Source organism: Chanodichthys erythropterus, chromosome 12 (genome assembly GCF_024489055.1).
Source record: "Chanodichthys erythropterus isolate Z2021 chromosome 12, ASM2448905v1, whole genome shotgun sequence".
In the NCBI taxonomy this organism is placed as follows: domain Eukaryota; kingdom Metazoa; phylum Chordata; class Actinopteri; order Cypriniformes; family Xenocyprididae; genus Chanodichthys; species Chanodichthys erythropterus.
The window spans coordinates 17533173-17557206 of NC_090232.1; the positions used below are offsets into that span (position 1 = coordinate 17533173).

The 24034-nt window shown below is 31.3% G+C and overlaps 1 long non-coding RNA gene across 1 annotated transcript; it reads left to right on the plus strand.

The window, feature by feature from the left end:
• The first annotated feature begins 18308 nt into the window (after positions 1-18308).
• Positions 18309-21305, plus strand: LOC137032799 (uncharacterized). Its single transcript, XR_010896748.1, has 3 exons — positions 18309-18587; positions 19785-19861; positions 20972-21305. It is a non-coding gene; the product is annotated as an uncharacterized lncRNA (long non-coding RNA).
• Positions 21306-24034: the final 2729 nt, after the last annotated feature.

Below are 24034 nucleotides of genomic sequence, written 5' to 3' on the forward strand. Positions count from 1 at the left end.
AATTAAAGAGCTCTATAATTTAATTTGTACTAGTAACAATTACAATTACAGAGCTCTATAATTCAATTTTTACTAGTAACAATTATAATTGTAGAGCTCTCTAATTGAATTCTTACTAGTAACAATTACAATTATAGAGCTCTATAATTAAATTTTTACTAGTAACAATTATGATTATAGAGCTCTATAATTCAATTTTTACTAGTAACAATTATGATTATAGAGCTCTGTAATTGAATTGTTACTAGTAACAATTACAATTAGAGAGCTCTACAATTAATTTATTACTAGTCATATGTCTCCATTGACTTCCATTCATTTTTAATTATAGAGCTCTGTAATTCAATTGTTACTAGTAACAATTGGGATTATAGAGCTCTCTAATTGAATTGTTACTAGTAACAATTGGGATTATAGAGCTCTCTAATTGAATTGTTACTAGTAACAATTACAATTATAGAGCTCTCTAATTCAATTCTTACTAGTAACAATTACAATTATAGAGCTCTCTAATTGAATTCTTACTAGTAACAATTACAATTATAGAGCTCTCTAATTGAATTCTTACTAGTAACAATTGAATTACAGAGCTCTCTAATTGATTTATTACTAGTAAAAATACACATTAAAGATATGTGTAATTGCAGAGCTCTATAATTGAATTACAGAGCTCTCTAATCATAATTGTTACTAGTAACAATTGAATTAGAGAGCTCTGTAATTGAATTATAGAGCTCTATAATCAAATTGTTACTAGTAAGAATTCAATTGTAGAGCTCATAATTGCAATTCTTACTAGTAATAATTAAATTATAGAGCTCTCTAATTCAATTGTTACTAGTAACAATTTGATTATAGAGCTCTCTAATTGAATTACAGAGCTCTCTAATCGAATTGTTACTAGTAAGAATTAAGTTACAGAGCTCCATAATTCAGTTCTTGCTAGTAACAATTAGAATTAGAGAGCTCTGTAATTGCAATCTTACTAGTACAAATTGAATTACAGAGCTCTACAATAGCAATTCTTACTAGTAACAATTGCATTACAGAGCTCTGTATTCGGCGACATATCATTATGCTAATCGTGCCTTATGTATATTCAACTGGGGTCAGTGGCGTAACTTTGTTTTACAAAGTGGGTGGGACAAGAATGTGTATGGGGGGGGGGTATGTTGTATTATTATTATAATAATAATATGATTTTAAAATGATAAATGTGTTCAAATATGATAGTTTTCCTACATCTGCTATAACACAATGTCGTTAGTCTCGAGAGTATGTATATTAGTTAATAAATACGACGATCCGCCTCTGATAATTGAATGTCTTGGTGGACTAGTGGCCATTTCTCCGTTTAGGGTGCAAGAGGTTGCCGGTTCTAATCCAGCCATGTGTAATTTTTTTTTTTCTCATTAAAACCAAATATTTTCATCAGTGATTGTATATCAAGAGCAGAGACACGTTTATGTGCATTTTGTTTTTTGTGATTTCAACGTATCGAATAGAACCCTGTTGCACGCGCCTCTGATAACAGTGACAACGAGCACTCAACAACATGATTTAAAAAACAACACATCCCAACGCCAAATCGCCTATTATTAACACAAATTGATAATCAACTAGAGGTGTTTATTTTGTATTACATATCCGCGATAATCATTCTATTATTGCATAACAATACTAAACACTGTAAATATTTAAAATGAATTTATACTCCTTAATATCAAGTTTGTCAAAACACTTTGGGTGGCTTAGGGCATTTCACCCTATATTATGTCCAGTGACATGGAGTGTTCTTGGCTCTTAGCTTTACCAATATACAAAGGTGAATGAATACAACGACTAAATATAGGCTTTCATCTCAGGCATCATCTTAATTTTGCTTTAATGTGAACATGATTAATATCTTACCTAAGTCTGTAAAATATTTCAGGATACTTTAGAACCACAGGGCTTTTATTTTGAAACGCACCTTTGTAGGCGGGAAATCTGCAATCTGTTTTGCATCTCATGAATAGGAGTTTTTACTAGTAATAATACAATTATAGAGCTCTGTAATTAGAATTGTTACTAGTAAGAATTGAATTAAAGAGCTCTCTAATTCAGTTTTTACTAGTACCAATTACAATTAGAGAGCTCTCTAATTCAGTTTTTACTAGTAACAATTGAATTAGAGAGCTCTCTAGTGGAATTGTAGAGCTCTGCAATTATGGCAAGCCGTTTTGACTTTTATTCATTCTCAGGATATGAATTCTTGATATCAACAATTCAGTTTTCACTAGTTAAAATGCTAATTCTTGATATCAGGAATTACATTTCCACTAGTAACAATGGCAATTTTTGATATCAAGAATTACATTTCCACTAGTAACAAGGTTAATTTTTGATATCAACAATTCAATTTTCACTAGTTAAAATGCTAATTTTTGATATCAAGAATTATTTTCCACTAGTAAAAACTAGAATTCTTGATATCAGCAATTTATATCCTGGGAAAGGCAATAGGCTATGGCAAGCCGTTTTGACTTTTATTCATTCTCAGGATATGAATTCTTGATATCAACAATTCAGTTTTCACTAGTTAAAATGCTAATTCTTGATATCAGGAATTACATTTCCACTAGTAACAATGGCAATTTTTGATATCAAGAATTACATTTCCACTAGTAACAAGGTTAATTTTTGATATCAACAATTAAATTTTCACTAGTTAAAATGCTAATTTTTGATATCAAGAATTATTTTCCACTAGTAAAAACTAGAATTCTTGATATCAGCAATTTATATCCTGGGAAAGGCAATAGGCAAGCCGTTTTGACTTTTAATCATTCCCAGGATATGAAATTTTGATATCAACAATTCAGTTTTCACTAGTTAAAATGTTAATTCTTGATATCTGGAATTACATTTCTACTAGTAACAATGACAATTGTTGATATCAAGAATTAACATTTCCACTAGTAACAATGTTAATTCTTGATATCAACAATGATGTCATCACTCGCAGAAATATGTATTCTTGATATCAACATTTGAATTTCCACTAGTAAAAACTAGAATTCTTGATATCTGTAATTGTATTTTCACTAGTGAAATGTCACCATAGGCTGCCATTCAAATTCAATTGTTGATATCAAGAATTGAGTTCTTACTAGTTGAAATTTCAATTTCACATATCAGAAATACAATTCTTACTAGTAAAAATGCGAATTTTTTATATCAATAATTCAGTTGTCACTAGTTGAAATGTCAGTTCTTGATATCAACAATTGAATTGCTACTAGTAACAATGTTCATTTTTGATATCAATATTTTGATTGTCACTAGTGACAATGTTAGTTTCTGATATCATGAATGTGATTGTTACTAGTAAGAAAGCCATTTTACATATCTGAAATTAACATTGTCACTAGTGGATATCAGGAATGCATTTTCAGATATCAAAAATGAACATTTTTACTAGTAGAAATTCAATTGTTGATATCAAGAACTGACATTTCAACTAGTGACAATTGAATTCTTGATATCAAAAATTTGCATTTTTACTAGTAACAATGTAATTATTGATATCAACAAAGAGAGTTGATATCTGAAATTGCTCTTGCAACTAGTGAAAATTCAATTACTGATATCTAGAAACGCAATTTTTACAGGTAAGAATAGCTAAGGTAATGAGCTAATAAATATTAATGAGATGTGGTTTTCGCATAATCCTCTGTAAGCCAAAGATGGAGGAAGAACATCCGTCCAGAGAAATGGCTCCTTTATTTTTTCGTTTAGTTAATAAAACATAAAAATTATATTATGGCTTGATTTTTTATTTTTTATTTATTTATTTTTTTGTTAAAAAAAGTAGTTTCATCCTGTTTGTTTTTATTGGCCACGGGGTCCTTCAGAGAATTAAGGGAAAAAAATGAACAAGGCATTCATGTATCATTTATTTTACCATTGACATGAACATAAGAAAAATAACCTCGTGTCGTTTTTCATGTTTATTTTTGTTTTCATTACACTTTCTAATGCATCAATGGACTATTTTTTTATTGTTCCATCCCTGACATTTACATATGGCTCTAATACAGAATGTGTTGTCATCGTGCCCAAATTCGTGCCGGTGTTTCTCTTTGATTAAAGGCCTGTGCATTGTAAAACAGTGTAATGAAATGTTATTGGCTACTGAAAATTTTTAGTGTACATTTTGATGTATTATGTACACCGACACCTTCTCATATGGGATAGCCTAATAATGAGCCGAAATATTTGCACTCTCTGTCCAATGGATGCGTAAATATGGCATGATAGCTACACTGTAATGTGCTAATAACTTGTATTATTTTTATTTATAGTAATATGTTGTCCATTAACTTGAAGTATAGGGCCACATTGGACAAGATGAATGATAAAGTCTTTTTGAACCTCTTTCCTATTCCCGTCGGCCATTTTAATGTCACATTAAATATAACACTGGATAACTCGTCTGATAGTCCAGTTGCATAATATATTTGAATGAAATATGCATCTGGAATGTCTCTCAATTGTAGTGGGTTCGGAGTGGAAGAGACAATGATTTAATAATAATGTAATCTTGCCCATCGGGTTGTCAGCCTGTTATTATTATTGTTGTTGTCGTTGTTATTGTCGTTTTACTTTATAAAATAATGTTTACTTAAAACCTAAAATAACTAATGAATGCTTTATTCGTAAACTTTTTTTTTCTGTTTTGGTAAAGTGCCTCTACTGTTCCATTACATTGTTATCATGAAGTGTTGTTTTGGTGATTGTAGTTTACAGAGCTTTTGCCTGCAAAACAATACGGAATAGAACGGAATTGTGTATGTTATGTTAAAAGAGACCAATAAAAAGGTCTCTTCATTTTAAATGTAGGCCTACAGCAATCATGTCTGGAAACTTGACAAATAATATTTTATTGGGGCATGTAAAAGGGAAAAAACAAAGAAAAAAATTATAGAGAAAAGATTAAGGTTAAAAGATTCCTTATCATATGGCCCCCTCTAGTGGCCAACATTAATATCACAGCCTTAATCTTCCAAGTGAAATGGCTGTTTTGAATTTGATTTTACACTCACCACCAGCATAATAAATTCATAAAACTCAGCATGTGTGGTCATTTATTGTTCTCCATGTTTACAAAGTTTTTATAAGTTTGATATACATGTGTTGGTAATGGGCTGTTCGTGCTCATACAGTAATGAAATGACCAAATATTAATTTAGCACATTCCCAGTGTCCATAGCTGTATCCCTTCTTGACCTTACCCTAAAATATGTGTCTTCTGAGTTAGAAAAAAAGTGCTTCAGAGAATTATTTTAAGCATGCAGTTAAGACAATTTGATGCATTCCACATAGGCATACACAAAAAGTAATTGGCCTAAGATTCATTCTATTTGCCCTATATAAAAATATCATTATTTTATTAATATTTTAAGCCTGTTCTCTTCTTGGATGAGTACAGTTTAAGTACAGAATCCGTGGGAACAGACTGCGAAGCGTGGGCATGGTTTACAAATTTGTGGGTATAGGCGGATCGAAAAACCGATATGGTTTACAAATCTAAGCGCACAGATTGGATATTCCAAGGTACGTTTAATTTTGCACTAAGTGAAATAGCAATAGAATCTATTTGCACTAAGTGATAGAATATAATAGCAATAGAATTACACTAAGTGAAAACAGCACCATTTCTTATATGCTACTTACACTAAGTGAAAAAAGCTAAATATTCTATTTGCCCTATAAAAAAGTATTCTCTTTGCAATAAGTGCACATAGTAGTTAGATGCTACTTATAAATGGTGTCAGATAATATTTGTACATTAGTGTTGTTGTACATTAAACTATATGCAATAATAACAGACAGGGACATGCAGAGAGTTCCTCAGGGGCAGGGGCTCAGATGTAAAAAAGGGGCAATATATATATATATATATATATATATATATATATATATATATATATATATATATATATATATATAGGTTATAGCTATATAGGTTAGGCTGCATTTATTTGATCAAAAATACAGAAAAAACAGTAATATTGTGAAATATTTTTACTGTTAAAATAATGGTCTTCTGTTTTAATATACTTCAAAATATATTGATTTATGTGAAGCAAAACTGAATTTTTTAGCATCATTACTCCAGTCTTCAGTGTCACATGGTCCTTCAGAAATCATTCTAATATGATGATTTATTATCAATGTTAGAAATAGTTGTGCTGCTTTATATTTTTTATAACCTGTGATACATTTTTTCCAAGATTCTTTGATGAATAAAATGTTAGAAAAGAACAGCATAAATTATAGGAATAAATTATATTTAAAAGTATATTAAAATAGAAAACCATCACTGTAAATTGTAAACATCTTTCACTATATTGCTGTTTTTGATCAAATAAATGCAGGAGGAGTTTATTAAGAGACTTTTTTCATAATGCTGCATAATTATCAAAAATGGTAACATAATAAAGTACTTTCTTTTCATGTCACCATTTCACCAGCCTACACTAATAGGCCTGTAGGTGGCACTTGGGCTTCATTAACTATGATAGTTTCATAAAAGAGTAAACGGTGTATCAATATACATAAATACACTAAATTAATTGAGCGGTATACTTCCATTATTGCATTTTGGTGCTGCATGGTGCAGTGCGTTGTAGTCAGTTTACATCCACTTTGTCAACGATGCAGTTGGACTTATAAAATGCACAAACCGCAGAAATAGGAAGTCTTTTTAATTTCTTAAGTTCGCAAGTTCGACACTTTTTGAATATCTTATTTTTATATCTTAATTTGTATTGAAGATAAATGCCTTTACAATCTGATGGATGGGAAAAGGAAGTAGAGCGAGTTCGGCAAAAGGCGGATTCGAACCTCTGTCAATTTGCGTCAAAACTATTTTTAACGCGCCTTACCTACACTTCGACAAGCCGTTTTGACTTTTATTCATTCCCAGGATATCAATTGTTGATATCAAGAACTTAATTGTTGATATCAGGAATTACATTTCCACTAGTAAAAACTTAATTCTTACTAGTAAGAATGAAGTTGTTACTAGTAAGAATGAAGTTGTTACTAGTAAGAATGTAGTTTTTACTAGTAACAACTTCATTCTTACTAGTAAGAATGTAGTTTTTACTAGTAAGAATGAAGTTGTTACTAGTAAGAATGTAGTTGTTACTAGTAAGAATGAAGTTGTTACTAGTAAGAATGTAGTTTTTACTAGTAAGAATGTAGTTGTTACTAGTAAGAATGTAGTTTTTACTAGTAAGAATGTAGTTGTTACTAGTAAGAATGTAGTTGTTACTAGTAAGAATGAAGTTGTTACTAGTAAGAATGTAGTTTTTACTAGTAAGAATGTAGTTGTTACTAGTAAGAATGTAGTTGTTACTAGTAAGAATGTAGTTGTTACTAGTAAGAATGTAGTTTTTACTAGTAAGAATGAAGTTGTTACTAGTAAGAATGAAGTTTTTACTAGTAAGAATTGTATTTCTGATATGTGAAATTGGAATTTCAACTAGTAAGAATTCAATTCTTGATATCAACAATTGAATTTGAATGGCAGCCTATGGTGACATTTCACTAGTGAAAATACAATTACAGATATCAAGAATTCTAGTTTTTACTAGTGGAAATTCAAATATTGATATCAAGAATGAACATTGTTACTAGTGGAAATGTAATTCCTGATATCAACAACTGAATTGATGATATCAAGAATTACATTTCCACTAGTAAAAACTTCATTCTTACTAGTAACAACTTCATTCTTACTAGTAAAAACTTCATTCTTACTAGTAAGAATGAAGTTTTTACTAGTAAGAATTGTATTTCTGATATGTGAAATTGCAATCATGTCATGTTCACTGTGGTTTCACAAGGACATGAGACCTGCAGGTGACAGTTGATTGCCTTAAAACACATTGCAAACAAGTGAAATGTAAAATTTAATTAAGTAAAATGTAAATGATCTTAATTTTTACAATTCTTATGCACCCCATTAACTTATTACTATTTAGATTCATACACAATATATTCAATTCTAAAACAAAACATGATCATACACACACATTGACTTTTGCACTGGTTTAATGCAATGGATTTATACATTCCTAATAAACTGCATGTCAAGCATTTCGTCTGTCCTTTCCTACATGTTCTTGTAGTCTCTGCTTTGGTTTGCAGTGCTGCACGAGGATGATCCAGTTGGTCAGAGAAAGGAGTATGAATGCATGGTTTGCACTGAAAGAGGAAATATGTTCTAGTGAGCAGGAGCAATCTAAATAACTAAAGATTGTGTGCCAAGTTGTGTGTTAATCATATACAGGTGTATCTGCCCTTTTTCACAAAAAACAACACTGGGAACTTTTATGTTTATTGAAGGTTTATTAAAAATAAGGAGCAAGGAAAAGCTTGCAAAATCCAAGGAGCAGAGACGGTGAGGGTACAGCGAGATTGCATGGAGTCTTCAGGATCTGAATCCCCTTTGTGCTTGTATTGAAAGCAAGATAAAAGGAGACATAACAGGACAAATTAAATATAGTAGTAGTATATAATACAGTTTTGGTATTTAGTATGATTTCCCATTTAGCCTAGTATAATATATATATATATATATATATATATATATATATATATATATATATATAGTGCTGCTTTTAAGCATTGTTTTTTTTTTTTAATAAACTTCCCTCTCCCCATCAATCCAAAAATCAGCGGAGCTGACACATATAGACAGTAATACATTGTGATTCTGTTGACTGTCTATATGTGTCAGCTCGGCTGATTTTTGGATTGATGGGGAGAGGGAAGTTTATTAAAAAAAAAAAGTATACTACAGTATTTATTACAGTATCAGTTCACTATACTGCAGTATGCTGTAGCATTCATTAACAAAGTGTTGTAAATACTATAGGCTAATATAGACAGTATTCTACAATTTACTATAGTATGGTTCAAAAACACAATAGACTACTCTTTACTTTAGTATTTTTTTCACCTGGGTTGTATATTTAATAAGGAATTCTAATTTTACCACTTTCACCCACCACAAGCCCCAAAGTTATATAATCCCGTTGAGAAGACTTTTTCTCTAATTACACGACGACGAATAAAGCTGTTTTAATCTATTATCTAATCTACTATCATATAACTTCCCCTGAAACTATTTATTTAGTGAGCAATATCAGCTATCATGCTTTAATACACAAGTTAATTTGATTCAGATGTACTGATGATATAAAATCTTATTTAAACGGCTTACCTTTTAAAAGTGCATCACAAACGGTCTGTTCTGCTGTAACTCTATGGCGCGGCTGCTACCGATGATGTAGGCCTAACCGTAAAACAAGGAAAATAAATGCCTGGTTTCAATTTTTTGGTTTTGCATTTGCATTGTATGGTCTGAAAACTGAATTGTGAAGCGTTTAATTTGCCTAAAAACCTCCTTTGCCATTGCCAGTTTGTCCACAGTTCACCACAGTTCTGAGCACGTAAAAACATCACGCTCTTATTTGAATATTAACAAGCAGTCGTCATTACTATGCACATATCCGAAAAGGAATTCATTATTATGCACATATCCTAAACGGAATTCATGATATCTGCAATAAGAATTTTTACTAGTGAAAATTAAATTTTAACATGTAAGAATTAAGTTACAGATAACAAGAAGTATGTTTTTTACTAGTTGTGATTTCATTTTTGATATCATAAATGTATTTCTGCGAGTGATGACGTCATTGTTGATATCAAGAAGCGTAATTCCTGATATCAACAATCAGCATTTCCACTAGTGAAAATTGCATTTCTGATATCAAGAATTGAATTGTTGATATCAACAATTCATGTTTTTAAATGTTAAAAGGGCGACAAAACCATTACAGATATCAAGAATTGAGTTCTTACTAGTTGAAATTCCAATTTCACATATCAGAAATAAATTCTTACTAGTAAAAATGCTAATTTTTGATATCATTAATTACTTTGTTACTAGTGCAAAATCTATTATTGATATCAACAATTGAATTGCTACTAGTAACAATGTTCATTTTTGATATCAATAATTTGATTGTCACTAGTGACAATGTTAGTTTCTGATATCATGAATGTGATTGTTACTAGTAAGAAAGCCATTTTACATATCTGAAATTATGTTGATATCAGAAATACATTTTCAGATATCAAAAATGAACATTTTTACTAGTAGCAATTCAATTGTTGATATCAAGAACTGACATTTCAACTAGTGACAATTGAGTTCTTGATATCAACAATTTGCATTTTACTAGTAGCAATGTAATTATTGATATCAAAAATTACTATTTTTACTAGTAAGAACTGCATTTCTGATATGAGAAATTGGAATTTCAACTAGTAAGAACTCAATTTTTGATATCAACAATTGAATTTGAATGGCAGCCTATGGTGACATTTCACTAGTGAAAATACAATTACAGATATCAAGAATTCTAGTTTTTACTAGTGGAAATTCAAAAGTTGATATCAAGAATGAACATTGTTACTAGTGGAAATGTAATTCCTGATATCAACAACTGAATTGATGATATCAAGAATTAAATTGTTGATATCAAGAAGTAACATTGTTACTAGTGGAAATGTAATTCCTGATATCAACAACTGAATTGTTGATATCAAGAATTCATATCCTGAGATGTGAATAAAAGTCAAAACGGCTTGCCATAATAGGCAAGCCGTTTTGACTTTTAATCATTCCCAGGATATGAAATTTTGATATCAACAATTCAGTTTTCACTAGTTAAAATGTTAATTCTTGATATCTGGAATTACATTTCTACTAGTAACAATGACAATTGTTGATATCAAGAATTAACATTTCCACTAGTAACAATGTTAATTCTTGATATCAACAATGATCTATGGCAAGCCATTTTGACTTTTATTCACATCTCAGGATATGAATTCTTGATATCAACAATTCAGTTCTTGATATCAGGAATTACATTTCCACTAGTAACAATGTTACTTCTTGATATCAACAATTTAATTCTTGATATCATCAATTCAGTTGTTGATATCAGGAATTACATTTCCACTAGTAACAATGTTCATTCTTGATATCAACTTTTGAATTTCCACTAGTAAAAACTAGAATTCTTGATATCTGTAATTGTATTTTCACTAGTGAAATGTCACCATAGGGTGCCATTCAAATTCAATTGTTGATATCAAAAATTTAGTTCTTACTAGTTGAAATTCCAATTTCTCATATCAGAAATGCAGTTCTTACTAGTAAAAATAGTAATTTTTGATATCAATAATTACATTGCTACTAGTAAAATGCAAATTGTTGATATCAAGAACTCAATTGTCACTAGTTGAAATGTCAGTTCTTGATATCAACAATTGAATTGCTACTAGTAAAAATGTTCATTTTTGATATCTGAAAATGTATTTCTGATATCAACATAATTTCAGATATGTAAAATTATGGCAAGCCGTTTTGACTTTTATTCACATCTCAGGATATGAATTCTTGATATCAACAATTCAGTTCTTGATATCAGGAATTACATTTCCACTAGTAATGTTACTTCTTGATATCAACAATTTAATTCTTGATATCATCAATTCAGTTGTTGATATCAGGAATTACATTTCCACTAGTAACAATGTTCATTCTTGATATCAACTTTTGAATTTCCACTAGTAAAAACTAGAATTCTTGATATCTGTAATTGTATTTTCACTAGTGAAATGTCACCATAGGCTGCCATTCAAATTCAATTGTTGATATCAAAAATTGAGTTCTTACTAGTTGAAATTCCAATTTCTCATATCAGAAATGCAGTTCTTACTAGTAAAAATAGTAATTTTTGATATCAATAATTACATTGCTACTAGTAAAATGCAAATTGTTGATATCAAGAACTCAATTGTCACTAGTTGAAATGTCAGTTCTTGATATCAACAATTGAATTGCTACTAGTAAAAATGTTCATTTTTGATATCTGAAAATGTATTTCTGATATCAACATAATTTCAGATATGTAAAATGGCTTTCTTACTAGTAACAATCACATTCATGATATCAGAAACTAACATTGTCACTAGTGACAATCAAATTATTGATATCAAAAATGAACATTGTTACTAGTAGCAATTCAATTGTTGATATCAAGAATAGATTTTGCACTAGTAACAAAGTAATTAATGATATCAAAAATTAGCATTTTTACTAGTAAGAATTTATTTCTGATATGTGAAATTGGAATTTCAACTAGTAAGAACTCAATTCTTGATATCTGTAATGGTTTTGTCGCCCTTTTAACATTTAAAAACATGAATTGTTGATATCAACAATTCAATTCTTGATATCAGAAATGCAATTTTCACTAGTGGAAATGCTGATTGTTGATATCAGGAATTACGCTTCTTGATATCAACAATGACGTCATCACTCGCAGAAATACATTTATGATATCAAAAATGAAATCACAACTAGTAAAAAACATACTTCTTGTTATCTGTAACTTAATTCTTACATGTTAAAATTTAATTTTCACTAGTAAAAATTCTTATTGCAGATATCATGAATTCCGTTTAGGATATGTGCATAATAATAAATTCCTTTTCGGATATGTGCATAGTAATGACGACTGCTTGTTAATATTCAAATAAGAGCGTGATGTTTTTATGTGCTCAGAACTGTGGACAAACTGGCAATGGCAAAGGAGGTTTTTAGGCAAATTAAACGCTTCACAATTCAGTTTTCAGACCATACAATGCAAATGCAAAACCAAAAAATTGAAACCAGGCATTTATTTTCCTTGTTTTACGGTTAGGCCTACATCATCGGTAGCAGCCGCGCCATAGAGTTACAGCAGAACAGACCGTTTGTGATGCACTTTTAAAAGGTAAGCCGTTTAAATAAGATTTTATATCATCAGTACATCTGAATCAAATTAACTTGTGTATTAAAGCATGATAGCTGACATTGCTCACTAAATAAATAGTTTCAGGGGAAGTTATATGATAGTAGATTAGATAATAGATTAAAACAGCTTTATTCGTCGTCGTGTAATTAGAGAAAAAGTCTTCACAACGGGATTATATAACTTTGGGGCTTGTGGTGGGTGAAAGTGGTAAAATTAGAATTCCTTATTAAATATACAACCCAGGTGAAAAAAAAATACTAAAGTAAATAGTAGTCTATTGTGTTTTTGAACCATACTATAGTAAATTGTAGAATACTGTCTATATTAGCCTATAGTATTTACAACACTTTGTTAATGAATGCTACAGCATACTGCAGTATAGTGAACTGATACTGTAATAAATACTGTAGTATACTTTTGTTTTTTTATAAACTTCCCTCTCCCCATCAATCCAAAAATCAGCCGAGCTGACACATATAGACAGTCAACAGAATCACAATGTATTACTGTCTATATGTGTCAGCTCGGCTGATTTTTGGATTGATGGGGAGAGGGAAGTTTATTAAAAAAAAACAATGCTTAAAAGCAGCACTATATATATATATATATATATTATACTAGGCTAAATGGGAAATCATACTAAATACCAAAACTGTATTATATACTACTACTATATTTAATTTGTCCTGTTATGTCTCCTTTTATCTTGCTTTCAATACAAGCACAAAGGGGATTCAGATCCTGAAGACTCCATGCAATCTCGCTGTACCCTCACCGTCTCTGCTCCTTGGATTTTGCAAGCTTTTCCTTGCTCCTTATTTTTAATAAACCTTCAATAAACATAAAAGTTCCCAGTGTTGTTTTTTGTGAAAAAGGGCAGATACACCTGTATATGATTAACACACAACTTGGCACACAATCTTTAGTTATTTAGATTGCTCCTGCTCACTAGAACATATTTCCTCTTTCAGTGCAAACCATGCATTCATACTCCTTTCTCTGACCAACTGGATCATCCTCGTGCAGCACTGCAAACCAAAGCAGAGACTACAAGAACATGTAGGAAAGGACAGACGAAATGCTTGACATGCAGTTTATTAGGAATGTATAAATCCATTGCATTAAACCAGTGCAAAAGTCAATGTGTGTGTATGATCATGTTTTGTTTTAGAATTGAATATATTGTGTATGAATCTAAATAGTAATAAGTTAATGGGGTGCATAAGAATTGTAAAAATTAAGATTTACATTTTACTTAATTAAATTTTACATTTCACTTGTTTGCAATGTGTTTTAAGGCAATCAACTGTCACCTGCAGGTCTCATGTCCTTGTGAAACCACAGTGAACATGACATGATTGCAATTTCACATATCAGAAATACAATTCTTACTAGTAAAAACTTCATTCTTACTAGTAAGAATGAAGTTTTTACTAGTAAGAATGAAGTTGTTACTAGTAAGAATGAAGTTTTTACTAGTGGAAATGTAATTCTTGATATCAACAATTCAGTTGTTGATATCAGGAATTACATTTCCACTAGTAACAATGTTAATTCTTGATATCAACATTTGAATTTCCACTAGTAAAAACTAGAATTCTTGATATCTGTAATTGTATTTTCACTAGTGAAATGTCACCATAGGCTGCCATTCAAATTCAATTGTTGATATCAAGAATTGAATTCTTACTAGTAAAAACTTCATTCTTACTAGTAAAAACTACATTCTTACTAGTAACAACTTCATTCTTACTAGTAAAAACTACATTCTTACTAGTAACAACTTCATTCTTACTAGTAAAAACTACATTCTTACTAGTAACAACTTCATTCTTACTAGTAAAAACTACATTCTTACTAGTAACAACTTCATTCTTACTAGTAAAAACTACATTCTTACTAGTAAGAATGAAGTTGTTACTAGTAAAAACTACATTCTTACTAGTAACAACTTCATTCTTACTAGTAAGAATTAAGTTTTTACTAGTGGAAATGTAATTCCTGATATCAACAATTAAGTTCTTGATATCAACAATTGATATCCTGGGAATGAATAAAAGTCAAAACGGCTTGTCGAAGTGTAGGTAAGGCGCGTTAAAAATAGTTTTGACGCAAATTGACAGAGGTTCGAATCCGCCTTTTGCCGAACTCGCTCTACTTCCTTTTCCCATCCATCAGATTGGAAAGGCATTTATCTTCAATACAAATTAAGATATAAAAATAAGATATTCAAAAAGTGTCGAACTTGCGAACTTAAGAAATTAAAAAGACTTCCTATTTCTGCGGTTTGTGCATTTTATAAGTCCAACTGCATCGTTGACAAAGTGGATGTAAACTGACTACAACGCACTGCACCATGCAGCACCAAAATGCAATAATGGAAGTATACCGCTCAATTAATTTAGTGTATTTATGTATATTGATACACCGTTTACTCTTTTATGAAACTATCATAGTTAATGAAGCCCAAGTGCCACCTACAGGCCTATTAGTGTAGGCTGGTGAAATGGTGACATGAAAAGAAAGTACTTTATTATGTTACCATTTTTGATAATTATGCAGCATTATGAAAAAAGTCTCTTAATAAACTCCTCCTGCATTTATTTGATCAAAAACAGCAATATAGTGAAAGATGTTTACAATTTACAGTGATGGTTTTCTATTTTAATATACTTTTAAATATAATTTATTCCTATAATTTATGCTGTTCTTTTCTAACATTTTATTCATCAAAGAATCTTGGAAAAAATGTATCACAGGTTATAAAAAATATAAAGCAGCACAACTATTTCTAACATTGATAATAAATCATCATATTAGAATGATTTCTGAAGGACCATGTGACACTGAAGACTGGAGTAATGATGCTAAAAAATTCAGTTTTGCTTCACATAAATCAATATATTTTGAAGTATATTAAAACATAAGACCATTATTTTTACAGTAAAAATATTTCACATTATTACTGTTTTTTCTGTATTTTTGATCAAATAAATTCAGCCTAACCTATATAGCTATAACCTATATATATATATATATATATATATATATATATATATATATATATATATATATATATATATATATTGCCCCTTTTTACATCTGAGCCCCTGCCCCTGAGGAACTCTCTGCATGTCCCTGTCTGTTATTATTGCATATAGTTTAATGTACAACAACACTAATGTACAAATATTATCTGACACCATTTATAAGTAGCATCTAACTACTATGTGCACTTATTGCAAAGAGAATACTTTTTTATAGGGCAAATAGAATATTTAGCTTTTTTCACTTAGTGTAAGTAGCATATAAGAAATGGTGCTGTTTTCACTTAGTGTAATTCTATTGCTATTATATTCTATCACTTAGTGCAAATAGATTCTATTGCTATTTCACTTAGTGCAAAATTAAACGTACCTTGGAATATCCAATCTGTGCGCTTAGATTTGTAAACCATATCGGTTTTTCGATCCGCCTATACCCACAAATTTGTAAACCATGCCCACGCTTCGCAGTCTGTTCCCACGGATTCTGTACTTAAACTGTACTCATCCAAGAAGAGAACAGGCTTAAAATATTAATAAAATAATGATATTTTTATATAGGGCAAATAGAATGAATCTTAGGCCAATTACTTTTTGTGTATGCCTATGTGGAATGCATCAAATTGTCTTAACTGCATGCTTAAAATAATTCTCTGAAGCACTTTTTTTCTAACTCAGAAGACACATATTTTAGGGTAAGGTCAAGAAGGGATACAGCTATGGACACTGGGAATGTGCTAAATTAATATTTGGTCATTTCATTACTGTATGAGCACGAACAGCCCATTACCAACACATGTATATCAAACTTATAAAAACTTTGTAAACATGGAGAACAATAAATGACCACACATGCTGAGTTTTATGAATTTATTATGCTGGTGGTGAGTGTAAAATCAAATTCAAAACAGCCATTTCACTTGGAAGATTAAGGCTGTGATATTAATGTTGGCCACTAGAGGGGGCCATATGATAAGGAATCTTTTAACCTTAATCTTTTCTCTATAATTTTTTTCTTTGTTTTTTCCCTTTTACATGCCCCAATAAAATATTATTTGTCAAGTTTCCAGACATGATTGCTGTAGGCCTACATTTAAAATGAAGAGACCTTTTTATTGGTCTCTTTTAACATAACATACACAATTCCGTTCTATTCCGTATTGTTTTGCAGGCAAAAGCTCTGTAAACTACAATCACCAAAACAACACTTCATGATAACAATGTAATGGAACAGTAGAGGCACTTTACCAAAACAGAAAAAAAAAGTTTACGAATAAAGCATTCATTAGTTATTTTAGGTTTTAAGTAAACATTATTTTATAAAGTAAAACGACAATAACAACGACAACAACAATAATAATAACAGGCTGACAACCCGATGGGCAAGATTACATTATTATTAAATCATTGTCTCTTCCACTCCGAACCCACTACAATTGAGAGACATTCCAGATGCATATTTCATTCAAATATATTATGCAACTGGACTATCAGACGAGTTATCCAGTGTTATATTTAATGTGACATTAAAATGGCCGACGGGAATAGGAAAGAGGTTCAAAAAGACTTTATCATTCATCTTGTCCAATGTGGCCCTATACTTCAAGTTAATGGACAACATATTACTATAAATAAAAATAATACAAGTTATTAGCACATTACAGTGTAGCTATCATGCCATATTTACGCATCCATTGGACAGAGAGTGCAAATATTTCGGCTCATTATTAGGCTATCCCATATGAGAAGGTGTCGGTGTACATAATACATCAAAATGTACACTAAAAATTTTCAGTAGCCAATAACATTTCATTACACTGTTTTACAATGCACAGGCCTTTAATCAAAGAGAAACACCGGCACGAATTTGGGCACGATGACAACACATTCTGTATTAGAGCCATATGTAAATGTCAGGGATGGAACAATAAAAAAATAGTCCATTGATGCATTAGAAAGTGTAATGAAAACAAAAATAAACATGAAAAACGACACGAGGTTATTTTTCTTATGTTCATGTCAATGGTAAAATAAATGATACATGAATGCCTTGTTCATTTTTTTCCCTTAATTCTCTGAAGGACCCCGTGGCCAATAAAAACAAACAGGATGAAACTACTTTTTTTAACAAAAAAATAAATAAATAAAAAATAAAAAATCAAGCCATAATATAATTTTTATGTTTTATTAACTAAACGAAAAAATAAAGGAGCCATTTCTCTGGACGGATGTTCTTCCTCCATCTTTGGCTTACAGAGGATTATGCGAAAACCACATCTCATTACACTCTAAAAACTCCTGGGTTATTTCTTTAACCCATTTTCTGGGTTATTTGTGTTGGGTTAAAATTATGGGTTATTTTTTCAGAGAGTAACCATTTTCTGGGTTATAGGGCTAATATTTTGACCCAATTCCTGGGTTGTTTAGGTTTCTGGGTTATTTTTCAAAGAGTAACCCATGTTCTGGGTTAACGCCCCTTCCCCCCGCCCTCGCTGTTGTTCTGGAATTTTCTCACAACAGTCGTTTGAAACAACCGTCACTTGAACTTGAACGCACTCGATCCGTTTTGGCCTGGGCTTCTTCGGTGCAACTTCATCGCGTGTTCAAGGTAAGCAAGTATTTTCAGTGTCAATGTAACGTAAACTTTTCTGTGTCCATGTCCCCGTTGCTAGTTTAGCACCATCTGTTGAAAAAATGACCATGGCTTACCGTGGTAATTCTGTGGTTAGCACGTAGCCGCCCACGGATATCGCGACAACATCTAACTAGTTTAAAGTCCGTGTAAAGTCAAAATAAATATGTGTTTTGAGTTTGTCAGACTAAATAAGAAAGTGTTATTAACCACCCAGCCAAATTTGAATGATTAAAAATAACGATAAGTTCATGAAATTAGGTGTCAAAATGGTTGTGCTTTTTACACATCGAGAAACGTATGATCTATTTAATGTGTTTAGAAGAAAATGACTGAATTCACTTTACACGGTCTTTAAATTCTATTTTTCATAAACTGTGCTGTACTTATCTCATTGTTATAATACTGGTAATAATACGATAAGCACAGTGCAGCTAGTGGCGACTTCATGCCGCGTTAAGGGGGTCGAACACCGGACGAGAAGCGCCGCGCTGCGCCGCGTCTAGGACAACTCAAGGTATCGCGTACTTTCTCAGTTTATGGCCAGCAATATTGTTATGTTTTAGGACATTATGAAATTAAGATAATGTCAGTAGTATGTTATGATTGTACTGTATAATTAAATACAACCGTTGCTGAGTCTGCAGTCTGAACACTTTACCTCAGAGCGTCCGTTAACTGAATGAATTGAGAATATCACCTGAAAATCCAATAACATCAGCAATTTTCATTCAAGCAGCTGATTTCTGTAAATTAATGTAAAACTAAATTTATATTGCAGCACATGGTGAAGTCAGTATATACATTAACGACGATTTGAGACAAATAAGTGTAAATTTAATATAAATCGATGTACATGGCGCTCTGTGGCGCTGCAGGATTTTGAACAAGGTCCCGAACCGTTGCTGGGCGCCGCGGACAGACGCCGAATGGCGCCGCCGGTGTGTGTACACTCATAGAGAATAATGTGTTTGAATTTTAAATACGCTTCTCTTCCGGTGTGCGACCCCCTTTAGCCGCGGCTAGAGCGACGAGGCTACACAATAGTTATGTTAACCAGCTGCGCTGTGCTTATCATATTATACAGTGCCCTACTGTCTTAAGTAGTGAGAGTTAAAGAAGCGTTTCAAGTCTTCAAATTGTTGCTAACCTCTATTGCTATGTTTTCTTCAGGTCATTATAAATGGACAGCTTTGTCGCTGATAAGCTAACTGAGTGGCGGATGTCTGGGCTGATAGAGAATTTTAGAGGTGAGCGTTTTACTCTTTTAAGGGATAATTCACCCAAAAATGAAAATATGATGTTTATCTGCTTACCCCCAGGGCATCCAAGATGTAGGTGACTTTGTTTCTTCAGTCGAACACAAATGATGATTTTCAACTCCAACCGTTGCAGTCTGTCAGTCTTATAATGCGAGTGAATGGTAACACAATTTATAAGAGTCAAAAAATATGCTTAGACAAATTCAAACTGAACCCTGCGGCGCGTGACGACACATTGATGTCCTAAGACAAGAAACGATCGGTTTGTGTGAGAAACCTAAGCGATTGCTGAACGCAGTTGGACATAGTGGTGTTTTAGAGGTAAAAAATTATATAAATACTGTTCGGTTTCTCGCACAAACCGATCGTTTCGTGTCATAGGACATCAATGTGTCGTCACAAGCCGCAGGGTTTAATTTGGATTTGTCTAAGCATATTTTTTGACTCTTATAAATTGTGTTACCATTCATTCGCATTATAAGACTGACAGACTGCAACGGTTGGAGTTAAAAATCATCATTTGTGTTCTACTGAAGAAACAAAGTCACCTACATCTTGGATGCCCTGGGGGTAAGCAGATAAACATCAAATTTTCATTTTTGGGTGAACTATCCCTTTAACTGCCCTCATATCATCTCTCTATACCTAAATATTTTTCTTGAATATGGCTTAAATGTGTCAGTGTAAGATTTTGTGACAGTCACAACTTCTTTGACAGTGGGGAATGCATCTCTATAATAACCCTTATAGTTAAAAGATACTTGTGCCTTGTCTTTAAGCTGTTATGCATAATAATGGGCCAGATATTCACCTTTGCATTAATGTCATTATTACACTTGTTAATGAAAGAAAAGATGGACAGTATAGACTGTCATTCACACAAAATGGGTAATGCTGCAAAAGAACCACATTAGTTAACTAGCAAATTGGGCCACGTTTTTTTTTTTTTTTTTTTAAACAAAACAAAAAAAAAAACCAACAGCATTCCCTTAAGAGTGATTATTTATTAGCTTGATAATCAAAGAGTGTCTGGTGAGTGGTTCACAATTGTCTCGACTTATTAACAATACTCATGTTGTCTTGTTTTCTGTCTTTCAGGTGAAGACATAGATGAGGAGGCATTTCTTCTCTTAGATGAGGACACTATCAAAAATCTTGTCCCTCAAGTTCAATCCAGTTATTGAATGTTGTCAAATGTTTGAGAGAAAATGAGTTGTTTATTTTTCTATTTTTTCTAATGTCTAATGTTATTACAGTGTGACCTAAGATAAATAGGTCCAAGTGTGTAGAGTTTAATTTAATTTAATGCAATAAAAATGTAAAAGTGCTTGAAGTGTGTAAGTTTCTGAAGTTTTATTTTCTGAAATAAGGCATACTGGCATAGTAACCCAAGTTAGGTTATTTTTGACCTTTGACCTTTGGTTAAAAAGGGACCTACTAATTTCTGGGATATTTCAACCCAGATATTGGGGTTGTTCTTTTGACCCAAAAGTTGGGTTATATTAACTACAATTTTGGGTTATTTTAACCCAAAATTTGGGTCAGGTATTTAACCCAGAAGTTGGGTCAAAAAGAATAACCCATTTTTCTGGGTTGAAATAACCCAGAAATTAGTTGGTCCCTTTTTAACCCAGGATTTGGGTCAAAAATAACCCATTATGGGTTATTTTTGACCCAGGAGTTTTTAGTGTGTAATATTTATTAGCTCATTACCTTAGCTATTCTTACCTGTAAAAATTGCGTTTCTAGATATCAGTAATTGAATTTTCACTAGTTGCAAGAGCAATTTCAGATATCAACTCTCTTTGTTGATATCAATAATTACATTGTTACTAGTAAAAATGCAAATTTTTGATATCAAGAATTCAATTGTCACTAGTTGAAATGTCAGTTCTTGATATCAACAATTGAATTTCTACTAGTAAAAATGTTCATTTTTGATATCTGAAAATGCATTCCTGATATCAACATAATTTCAGATATGTAAAATGGCTTTCTTACTAGTAACAATCACATTCATGATATCAGAAACTAACATTGTCACTAGTGACAATCAAAATATTGATATCAAAAATGAACATTGTTACTAGTAGCAATTCAATTGTTGATATCAAGAACTGACATTTCAACTAGTGACAACTGAATTATTGATATTAAAAATTTGCATTTTTACTAGTAAGAATTGTATTTCTGATATGTGAAATTGAAATTTCAACTAGTAAGAACTCAATTCTTGATATCAACAATTGAATTTGAATGGCAGCCTATGGTGACATTTCACTAGTGAAAATACAATTACAGATATCAAGAATTCTAGTTTTTACTAGTGGAAATTCAAATGTTGATATCAAGAATACATATTTCTGCGAGTGATGACATCATTGTTGATATCAAGAATTAACATTGTTACTAGTGGAAATGTTAATTCTTGATATCAACAATTGTCATTGTTACTAGTAGAAATGTAATTCCAGATATCAAGAATTAACATTTTAACTAGTGAAAACTGAATTGTTGATATCAAAATTTCATATCCTGGGAATGATTAAAAGTCAAAACGGCTTGCCTATTGTATGGCAAGCCGTTTTGACTTTTATTCACATCTCAGGATATGAATTCTTGATATCAACAATTCAGTTGTTGATATCAGGAATTACATTTCCACTAGTAACAATGTTACTTCTTGATATCAACAATTTAATTCTTGATATCATCAATTCAGTTGTTGATATCAGGAATTACATTTCCACTAGTAACAATGTTCATTCTTGATATCAACTTTTGAATTTCCACTAGTAAAAACTAGAATTCTTGATATCTGTAATTGTATTTTCACTAGTGAAATGTCACCATAGGGTGCCATTCAAATTCAATTGTTGATATCAAAAATTGAGTTCTTACTAGTTGAAATTCCAATTTCTCATATCAGAAATGCAGTTCTTACTAGTAAAAATAGTAATTTTTGATATCAATAATTACATTGCTACTAGTAAAATGCAAATTGTTGATATCAAGAACTCAATTGTCACTAGTTGAAATGTCAGTTCTTGATATCAACAATTGAATTGCTACTAGTAAAAATGTTCATTTTTGATATCTGAAAATGTATTTCTGATATCAACATAATTTCAGATATGTAAAATGGCTTTCTTACTAGTAACAATCACATTCATGATATCAGAAACTAACATTGTCACTAGTGACAATCAAATTATTGATATCAAAAATGAACATTGTTACTAGTAGCAATTCAATTGTTGATATCAATAATAGATTTTGCACTAGTAACAAAGTAATTAATGATATCAAAAATTAGCATTTTTACTAGTAAGAATTTATTTCTGATATGTGAAATTGGAATTTCAACTAGTAAGAACTCAATTCTTGATATCTGTAATGGTTTTGTCGCCCTTTTAACATTTAAAAACATGAATTGTTGATATCAACAATTCAATTCTTGATATCAGAAATGCAATTTTCACTAGTGGAAATGCTGATTGTTGATATCAGGAATTACGCTTCTTGATATCAACAATGACGTCATCACTCGCAGAAATACATTTATGATATCAAAAATGAAATCACAACTAGTAAAAAACATACTTCTTGTTATCTGTAACTTAATTCTTACATGTTAAAATTTAATTTTCACTAGTAAAAATTCTTATTGCAGATATCATGAATTCCGTTTAGGATATGTGCATAATAATAAATTCCTTTTCGGATATGTGCATAGTAATGAATTCCTTTTCGGATATGTGCATAGTAATGACGACTGCTTGTTAATATTCAAATAAGAGCGTGATGTTTTTACGTGCTCAGAACTGTGGTGAACTGTGGACAAACTGGCAATGGCAAAGGAGGTTTTTAGGCAAATTAAACGCTTCACAATTCAGTTTTCAGACCATACAATGCAAATGCAAAACCAAAAAATTGAAACCAGGCATTTATTTTCCTTGTTTTACGGTTAGGCCTACATCATCGGTAGCAGCCGCGCCATAGAGTTACAGCAGAACAGACCGTTTGTGATGCACTTTTAAAAGGTAAGCCGTTTAAATAAGATTTTATATCATCAGTACATCTGAATCAAATTAACTTGTGTATTAAAGCATGATAGCTGATATTGCTCACTAAATAAATAGTTTCAGGGGAAGTTATATG